The following is a 9,763-nucleotide window of genomic DNA, read 5'->3' on the forward strand; positions in this document are numbered from 1 at the left end:
TGACACTGGTAAGGACTGGAATAAAACAAATATCATAGACTATGAAATGAAAAAGTAATATTTTAGTCATTTAACCTGTGTGCTTACATAAGACTGTTAGCACAACAATCTGGCAAGACAAAGACAAAGAGATTTTATTGTGTTTAATTGTATCAGTTCTTCTGTCTTTACTTGACTGACATTCAACATGCAAGTGGAAAACCTTTGGATATCTGGATCTATTCTGCTCTCAGAAAACAGTGCAGTTCAATAAAAATATTTAGATTTAGTTTAAGACTATGGAAGAACTTTCATCTGTCTCCTGATATGTGTGTGTTGTAATTTGTTATCAGTCAAAGTCAATCATTCAGATTAATTTTAGAATTATTTTATTGTATTGTGGCATTAACCTCCTGATATTCCTGAGATCTGTTTGGCTAATAATACATTTTCTACTTAATTTTCACAAGATGATAAAACAACAGTAACATCTTTAAGAAAAATAAAGATGTTTTATATAAAAACATTTTAAATTGAGCATGTCATGCGAGCAATAGTGAATTTCAGTTCTAAGCTTCAATGTTTTAGCACTTAATCATTCACCAAGCAAATGTGCTGTAAATTCTATAGAAAATACAAAAGGAAGATATAAAACTAAAATTGTAGTTCTGTCTGGTATTGTGTTATGCAGAATACAGCTTGTTTGTTTTATTTCAGTTCTGTGTGAATTTAATACAGTATACCATACAGTTTTTATGGCTTTTAAACACATTTTAGTTAAATGGACAGACAGGTGTTTCTGAATTGCCAGTGCTGTGTGTTGCATCAGGTATCTTAGTGCCACACACACAAAAGTGAAGTGTTTTATCAGTTTAGAAATCATGGCTGCTGGATTAGGATTTTAGCAGGGTGGTAACAGTGTAAAAATATATATATTTAAGAACTAAGCACTTAGAGATGGTGAATTTGACAAATGTTTGTTTGACAGCAGACTACAGAAAATATGAAGGTGAAGTAATGACTGCTGTACAGGGCTGTCGGCAAACTGTCCAGCTGAATGGCATTTTACCAAAGGCTTGTGATATTCCTTTTGAAACTGAGAATACATAAAGCAAAGAAGGAAAGTGACATAAAAGAGAAATGTGGGTAATAATTGAAATTAAAAATTTCAAAATACAGCCACTCTTAGGACATAAAACCAGAGTTTGATGAAGTTTTGTAGATCACAATGGAACTTCTCACCAGACATTGCCAGTGGTTGTTACAGTTACCAGTAAAACATTCTGCTTTTGATAGCTGGCATTCTCTCGTTGTTCACCATTTGTTCCTAGTCTGGATGTGTAAGACTTGGTGCTTTAAGGAGTAGTCCTAGCTAAAGAGAGTCAGTTATTAACTTGTAGTCATGTTCAGTGCACATATAGCCAACAAAGGGAAAAACAATGAAAACATTCCTGGTAATAATTTAAAATCTTTTACTGTAAATAGAACTGCCCCTTTTAAAGAATTCAGTAAAGTGATAGTGAAAGTTCTCTTATACATTAAATATTGCTGTTGCAACTGAAAATCACTCGCAAGATCTGCATAAAGTACTCATTATTGGGATTATTAGTCACACACTGTTGAGATTTGAACTGCATAATATAAATGTGACACTGACCAACACATTGTATGTCCACAGTGGAGCCAAAGCCTGTCTTCTTCATTAAGGATTATTTCAGTGTCTTGCTCATTTGGAGAACTTATTTCTTCACATAAAAAGAAAGTAATTCACAAATACTGTATTTTTTAAAGATGGAAAATTGTAACTAAATGAGGCAAATTTAAAGATTTTACTTTCTTCATGTAAAGCTTTAGTTTTATAGAAATCTTACGTATTAAAACCAGCTTATGTTTGATAACTTTGTATTAGTTATGTGTCCTGCTTCTCATGGAAACACAGACAGATGGTTTGCCTTGTAGTGGGGTCTTAATGCAATTTGTTTGCACTTTTGTTCCCAGTGACTACTCTGGCTAAAGGTTTTCAAGTTAACCAGTTTTAATAACATCAGATGCTACGTTTTCAGGATACGGTTAATCTAGTGCTTTTACCTTTTAGATTTTTTAACTGCAGATTTTTTTGATGACCAACCTCCATCCATCCATTATCTAACCCCTATATCCTAACTACAGAGCCAGTCCAGCCAACACAGGGTGCAAGCCAGGAAACAAACCCACACACACACACACATACACACACACCAAGGACAATTTAGAATCGCCAGTGCACCTAACCTTCTTGTCTTTGGATTGTGGAGGAACCCGCGAGACACGGGAGAACATGCAAACTCCACGGAGGGAGGACCGGGAAGTGAAGCGAGGTCTCCTTACTGCGGCAGCGCTACCCACTGCACCACCGTGCGCATAAATGACCAACCTAATTCTTTAAAAATTACAACAAAGGGGATGTTTGTCATGCAAGGTGTATTTTAGGTACAACTGTTATATTTATCATGAATTTGAATTAATATTTTATACACTCCACTCCCATACCCTGGCTTATCAAATTCTGTGCAGTAAGTGGATATCCCTTCTCTTCCACTATGCATCAGCATCACTGAGAAGTGCATGTTTCTTACATGTCAAGCACACATTATTATCATCTGCAGCTTTTCGGACTTAACTGAAGTTGGGTGTGGCAGAAGTGCTGCTGTCATTAGAAACGTATAAAGACCTGCTTGCCCCCACACTGTAGTGTAACTATACACGATCAACAACAACATGTAAAGTGAGTAACATTGTTTATTTTGTTACAGTGGCACCTGTCAAATGGGGTGGGATATACTGGACAGAAAGTGAACAGTCACTTCTTGAAGGTGATATGTTGGAAGCTTGGGAAAATTAGTAAGGATTTGAGCAAATTTGACAAGGTCCAGATTGCTGTGGTTAGAAACTGAGTCTAAGCATTTCCAAAATGTCAGTTCTTATTGAGTGTTCCCAGTGTGCAGTGGTTAGGATCTACAAAAAAGTGGTCCAAATAATAACAACTTGTGAATTGGAGACATGGTCATGGGTGCCTAAGGCTCATTGAAGCATGTGAGGAACAAAGGCTAGCCCATCTGGTTCGATCCCACAAAAGAGGTACTATAGCACACAATGCTGAAAAATGTAATGCTGGCCATGAAGAAAGGCATCAGAACACATGGTGCATTACAGCATGCTTTGTATGGGGTTGTTTGCCACAGACTTGTCAGAGTGCCCATGCTGACCTCTGTCCACTGCCAGAAGCATCTACAACAAGCACAAGTGTCATACATGGATGATGGAGAAATGGAAAAAGGTGGCTTGATCTGACAAATCATTTTTCTTTTAGATCGTGTAGTTGGCCAAGTGTGTGTGTGCATCATTTACCTCTGGAAGAGATGACAGCAGGATGCACTATGGGAAGAAGGCAAGCCAGCGGAGGCAGTGTGATGGTCTGGGTAATGTTCTGATGGGAAACTTTAGGTCCAAGCATTCATGTGGATATTACATTGACACGTAACAACTACCTAAAGGTTCTTACAGACCTCATGCACCCCTTCATGGCAACAGCATTCCCTAATGGTAGTGGCCTCTTTCAGCAGGATAATGCCTGCCATACTGAAAACATTGTTTTGGAATGGTTTGAGGAACATGAAAAAGAGTTCAAGGTGTTGACTTGGCCTCCAGACTACCCTGATCTCAATCTGATTGAGCATCTCTGGAATGCACTGGAAAGTTAAACGTGATCCATGAAGAATCCACCTTGCAATTTACAGGACTTAGAGGATCGGCTGCTAACGTCTTGGTGTCAGATACCATAGGACACCTCTAGAGGTCTTGTGGAGTCCACACCTTGATAAGTCAGAGCTGTTTTGACTGCATAAGGGGACCCACAGAATATTAGGCAGGTGGTTTTAATATTGTAGCTGATTGGTGTATACAGTATATGGGTAATACTAAAATTAAACCCATCATATTTAGTACTTTTTCATCAAAATGTTTTATTTTTCAGGTGATAATTTGGGCATTTTCACCCAATGGTCTTTCAAAAGAAAACATCTTCTTGGACATAATAGATTGTGGGCCATATGTTAACATTTCTACCATACATTGCTTCACAGAGGAAATAGTAACATGGTACAAGTTCACAACTCCTGTGTTGCAGTACATCTTTTAACATTGAACTAGATACTTAAGTCAGAAAATGAGTGGAGGGCCAACTATTTGTATACATTAGGGAAGCCCAGATAAACCGTAGACACACATTGGGTGACAGGCAGTAGACTCTCTCATTCATTCAAGCCCCTGAACAAAACTGCTTCAGGATTAAGATCAGTCCCATGTGAGATGTGTATAGCAATGATATTATACTGACTAAAATACTATCAGGTTTTTTTCTACAATAGTGCAAAATAATGTTTGTCTGTGCTTGTTGGTGTGACTGTGCAGTGTGTCACTCCCTAATTGTTTTCTCTCTTTGTTTATCTTTCCCTGAAATCCTGGCTTTGTTTTCCCCAGTTTATGTCTACTGATTCTTTTCTCATCTCCTGAATTCTGAGTTCTGAGTTCTCCTCGAGAACTACAGTCCAAAGTCTCCAACTATATAAAGGAGTTGGGACCCACAATCTATGGGGTTCCTGCCTTTGGTTGTTGCTAACAGAACTCACACCTCTGACAAGTGGACCTTGCCTGCTCTACTATAGAGTCCCTGTTTTTAAGTTTTATATTCCTGTGAAATTCCCTCTTGGCACATTCTAAGCATGTACAGGGACTTCAGTCTTTGGCTTTCCATCCATCCATTTTCCAACCTGCTGAATCTGAACAAAGGGTCATGGGGTCTGCTGAGGCAATCCCAGCCAACGCAGGACGCCATCCCACCAAAGGACACACACACCAAGTATACACTAGGGACAATTTAGAATCACCAATTTTGGGAGGAAACCAGAGCACCGGAAGAGACCCAGGCAGACACGGGAGAACATGGAAACTCACACAGGGAGGACCCGGGAAGTGAGCCCGGTCTCCTAACTCTGAGGCAGCAGTGCTACCACTGCACCACTGTGCTGCCCTTCCTTTGGCTTTCTTTGTCTAGAAATGCTTACTTGGCAATTGCTTTTGAAGATACCAACCCCTCTCTAGTTATCTCCAGTCAGCTCAGTTGCTTGTCAATCATTATCATGATGCCTTTGTCAAAGTCAACTCATGAGGCCAGCTCAGGATGGGAAAACACCTTTATTGACACACATGTGGAGTCACTCTGTACATGGAAAGATGTGACTGACTTACAGATGATGGTAACACTTCTTAAATACACTTGACAATTCTAGAAGTGTGTGTTAGTTTTGTTTCTCATGTTCTTGCTAGTTACTGATAAACAGGACCTTTGAATTCAGGATTCTGCCACACTAGATTATAATGGTTTTCTTATCCATACTTGTCCTTGTGCTAAAGCAGCAGTGAGACTGGGTCACAGATCAAGAGCCTTTAACTGAAATGCTTTCCTAGAGTGCTAAAGGCAAAAGCTAACAGTTCAAAAGAACAGAAGTCAATTCAATATAATCAATATAAAATCAATTTGTGAAAATCATATTTATCAGTAAAAAGTAACTTTCAATCCTTCAATCCCTTGTAATGCAGACAGTTGCTTTAATCGCCAGCACTTGTAAGTCTGTTACGGCTAGAAATACACGATTTTCTAAAATTTAAATTAATTTCTCAGTCCTCTTTTTTAAATAAATTTATGATTTAACAGAACTTAGTCGTCTTTTTATTTGTGGAACCTGTACAAATTGTTACCAGTATATTTTATATTTACCGCACATCAATTAACAAAGCTTTAATTCTCTTTTTGAACTATTCTTCACCAGTTTACTGATGTTATCAATTAGTGTATGTTACCTTGATTCTTTATTTAGTGATATGTAATGGCTCTCATTAAAACAGCCTTAATCCCTTAAGATGACAGTGTTGAGATCTTCAACAAAATAAACATTATTTGGTGGTGTCTTTGGGAAATTAATACATTGTTTCCATTCCTTTATTTTACACTTCAATGAAGTCCTGCTTTTTTCATGTTAAATTCTTCATGCATTATGCTTTCATATTGTAGCACAGTAGTGTCTTGAGTGGGATTGAGGCTGAGTGTTTTTCTTCAGACATGCTGCTCACCTGTTCTTTGTTTTAACACTGATGTAAAATCTCACAGAGAGAAACCCAGTCCCCAGGACCTGTGATATTCATGTACAACGTAACTCTTGTAAAACCGCAAGGGTAAATTCTCCAGTCTGACATTGATGTATAACTCGCATGATAATTGGGTGAGGGACTAAGCCCGTGATATCTTCTGACAGTAAAGATGTGCCTGTTACATCACACAGTATGCATCATTTCAGGACTTTCTCAAGTGGCCTATTTAAGAGCCAGTGGTTGCAGCACAGAGATTGTTTCCACTTAATACAAAATAAATTAAAGTCTCTTTCATACTAAAAAGTAACAGGTAGTTTTCTTAGTTAGAAATACAGGTATTAATTCTTTGCTTCCATGACAACAATTTATATTTTTGTCTATATTTGAAAGATTGTCTCATGATCAACCTTTATCTGTCTTATGATTCTGAGTTCAGTATTTTAATTTCTTATTTCTGTCACCTAATAAATAAATGAAACCGCCAGCTGTTTATGGAAGAATATTCTCTTTAGTCAAAACCAGAGGTCTAGTTATTGGATAAAATACTTCAAATGAGACTGTCCAAAAGATTAATTTAGTACTGTTCAAATCCTGACTAATCCTAATAATGTCTACAGACTACTTCATATACATATATTAATAGGATTGTCATCTCTTTTAAGGCTTCTACACATACGGTTTAGAGAAAGCTTTTTACCAGTTAAACAGTAAAAATCACATTTTGTATCTTTTATTATAATAGTTAATACTCTTACATGAAGGCACATAAATCATTTACATTTATTTGCTTAGTAGGTGCTTTTATCCAAAGCGATTTACAAAAGAGGTCAATATAATCAAGTAAAGGCCAGTCTGGGGACTTGTTAGGATCAGGTTACATAGTGTGAACAATGCAACTGTTTTCATATAAAAGAATGGACTGATGACATTGTTGGTCTAGGACTGAGCTGGTGAAAGAACTCATAATCTTAAGAATCCACTCAGTGACAGCTGCATGCACGTCCACCCAGTTCCCTGATCCTTGGAGGTTGAGTTCATCCACCAGCTAAATAATAGACCAGTGTCATTACTGGTCCCTCTACTCTGGCAATTTATACAAAAGCATCTGCGTTATTCCACACCATCATTTTCTTCCAAATCTCATGTGAAATAATACTTTTACAGTTAAATAACAGAAAGATATTACTGTTCCAACATTAAACTGACAATAACTGACCTGGACATGTGAATACAGCACATGCTTTTCTTCCATGTGTGGGACCTTAAAACTGCACACAACTTAACTCCACACAAAGACTCATTACCTCTTTGTAATGGTGGCTTAAAGATGAATACCCTTTAAAACTGTGTAGTTAATGTAAAAGCCACTGAATGAGTAAGTGAGTGTGATTTCTGGTGATTGTGTTTGTCAGATAAATCACTGACTTTTGAAATGCCTCCTTCCACCATCATTATAACATTAGCGAGCTGCCCATAGGATGACAGACAGACACACACACAGTTTCCAAGCGAAAATAGCAAGGCATTACATTTAAAAGAAACAAAACAAGCAAAACACGTACTCCCACGCCCCAACAACTAACAGATGAAGGATTGAATTCTTGTTTTGTTAGGTTTGAAGTTATTTACTGTATATGTTATGCATGTTCTATTTGCTTAATTACATACTATGTCAATTTCTTGAAGAAATTTAAATAAAAAATAAATAAATACTAGATGAGTTTGAATCAGGAACAATATTTCCCAAGGTGTTTTATTTTTTAAACAAGATTTTCAAAGTCTGCTCATCAGGGTCCCCTTTTTATAAGAGGTAGGGAGAAAGACCACCAGATTCTTTTTGTGGTGTTTTGCTAATTGTATTTTGTGTTTTTGTTGTCAAAGACAGAAACATGGCGAGTATCACATGAGAACCATTTTGAGGCTTACCCGACACCTTTTTTACAATGTTTGTTTTCTTTTCTCTTACAGTGTATAGTTGCATATATCCATCTTCTGTAATCATTGTGTCATCAGTAAATTGTATTATTTTGTTTATTAAAAGTGCATGTTTATCTTAAACTATGAAGAAAACAGTCTAGCAACATTCCAGTTCCAATCTCAATAGAGAAAGTAAGGGTGAGTAGTTAGGTAGCATCTTCCCCATCAGAACACAAATTCTCATAAAACATATCCCATCTCGCCAGACCGAAGTGTCAATTTTCTCGACTCCCAGAGTAAATGGAAAACCTAAAGTCTAAATTAAGAATGACTTATTAATATTTGAAGTTCTTCAATTTCTATTTTCTAGACACAGTTTCACCTTAGATAAGCCTTTGCAAGGAGAAGAAACGATACAGTCTTCACATACATACAAACTTGCATGTTAGTCGTGATGTTGGGGAAACATCAGCAGAGTGTCGATACCTGAGAAATGCTTTAAAAGAAAACCATTTAATTGTATACTCAACTCTAAACCAAAGAGAAAAATGTGAGGATTACAGATAATTAAATGCCAAACTATACTAGAAACCTCACAACATTCTGTTCATTCTGAACACACACTTACTGCCACCCCAAACATCTCTTCTACATAGACCAATCATCAAACAACTGTACTGTAAATACCCCCCAAATTGATAAATATAGACACACAGACAATATAAAGTTTTAACACAATTTAAACATCTTCAACAAACAAAAACTAAAACTACATATGTGTACCATACCACTGCATTTTCTAAGCCGCTTAATCATGAGCAGGGCGTGGGGGCAGAAACCAATCCAACAAGCATCGGGCACAGAAGCCAATTCTGGTCAGGGTGCCAGTCCATCACAGGGAATACAAATGCAAACACTCTCCAATGATTTTGCATTAACCCAGAACTCCCTGAATCTTTTGGGCCTTGTGTTCGCTAGGATTGTTATAAAGTGGACTCTCCTCTATATCAAAATGGGCAAGACTTCCAAAATAAGCTAGGAGCAGGGTGGAATCTTAACTGGTCTGCCCAGCAGAGGATCACCTGACATCATCCAGGCTCCTAAGGCAACTGCTGGCTTCACCTGAAGTAGGCCCAAACTGGAAATCTGGCAAAAATACTGTAACTAATAATATTATAAAAATAAAGTGAAAAGCTTCACAAGAAGGAGAGTCACCATCAATCCCGGCTTGTGCATAAAAATGGCAACAAAAGAACCTTTATAAATCAAAGATTTATTCACTAAAAATCTCAAAAATACAAAGAAAGATTTAAAAGAGAGAAAAGGGGCACAAAGGAGATGCCTAAAAGCAATGTTAAGTAAAATTAAATCCAACCATCAGAATCTTTAAAAAGAACAGAAAAAATCAAGAAAGCCAGCAAATCCAAAAGCAATAAAACATAAAATGCACATAATTTCAACAGTGTACATAAGCCCCCTCCACACAAAGGATGACTTCCAGACACCCCTAAATAAACATTCCCTCCGACAAACTACCCAAGAAATCCTAGGCAAGGTGTCAACCCACAAGGCACACACAGACATTAGGGACAATTTAGGATCGCCAGTGCACCTAATGTCTTTGGACCATGGGAAGAAACCCACACAGACACGGGAGATCATGCAAACTCAATGCAGGGAG

Source organism: Polypterus senegalus, unplaced genomic scaffold (genome assembly GCF_016835505.1).
Source record: "Polypterus senegalus isolate Bchr_013 unplaced genomic scaffold, ASM1683550v1 scaffold_2441, whole genome shotgun sequence".
Taxonomy (NCBI): Eukaryota; Metazoa; Chordata; class Cladistia; order Polypteriformes; family Polypteridae; genus Polypterus; species Polypterus senegalus.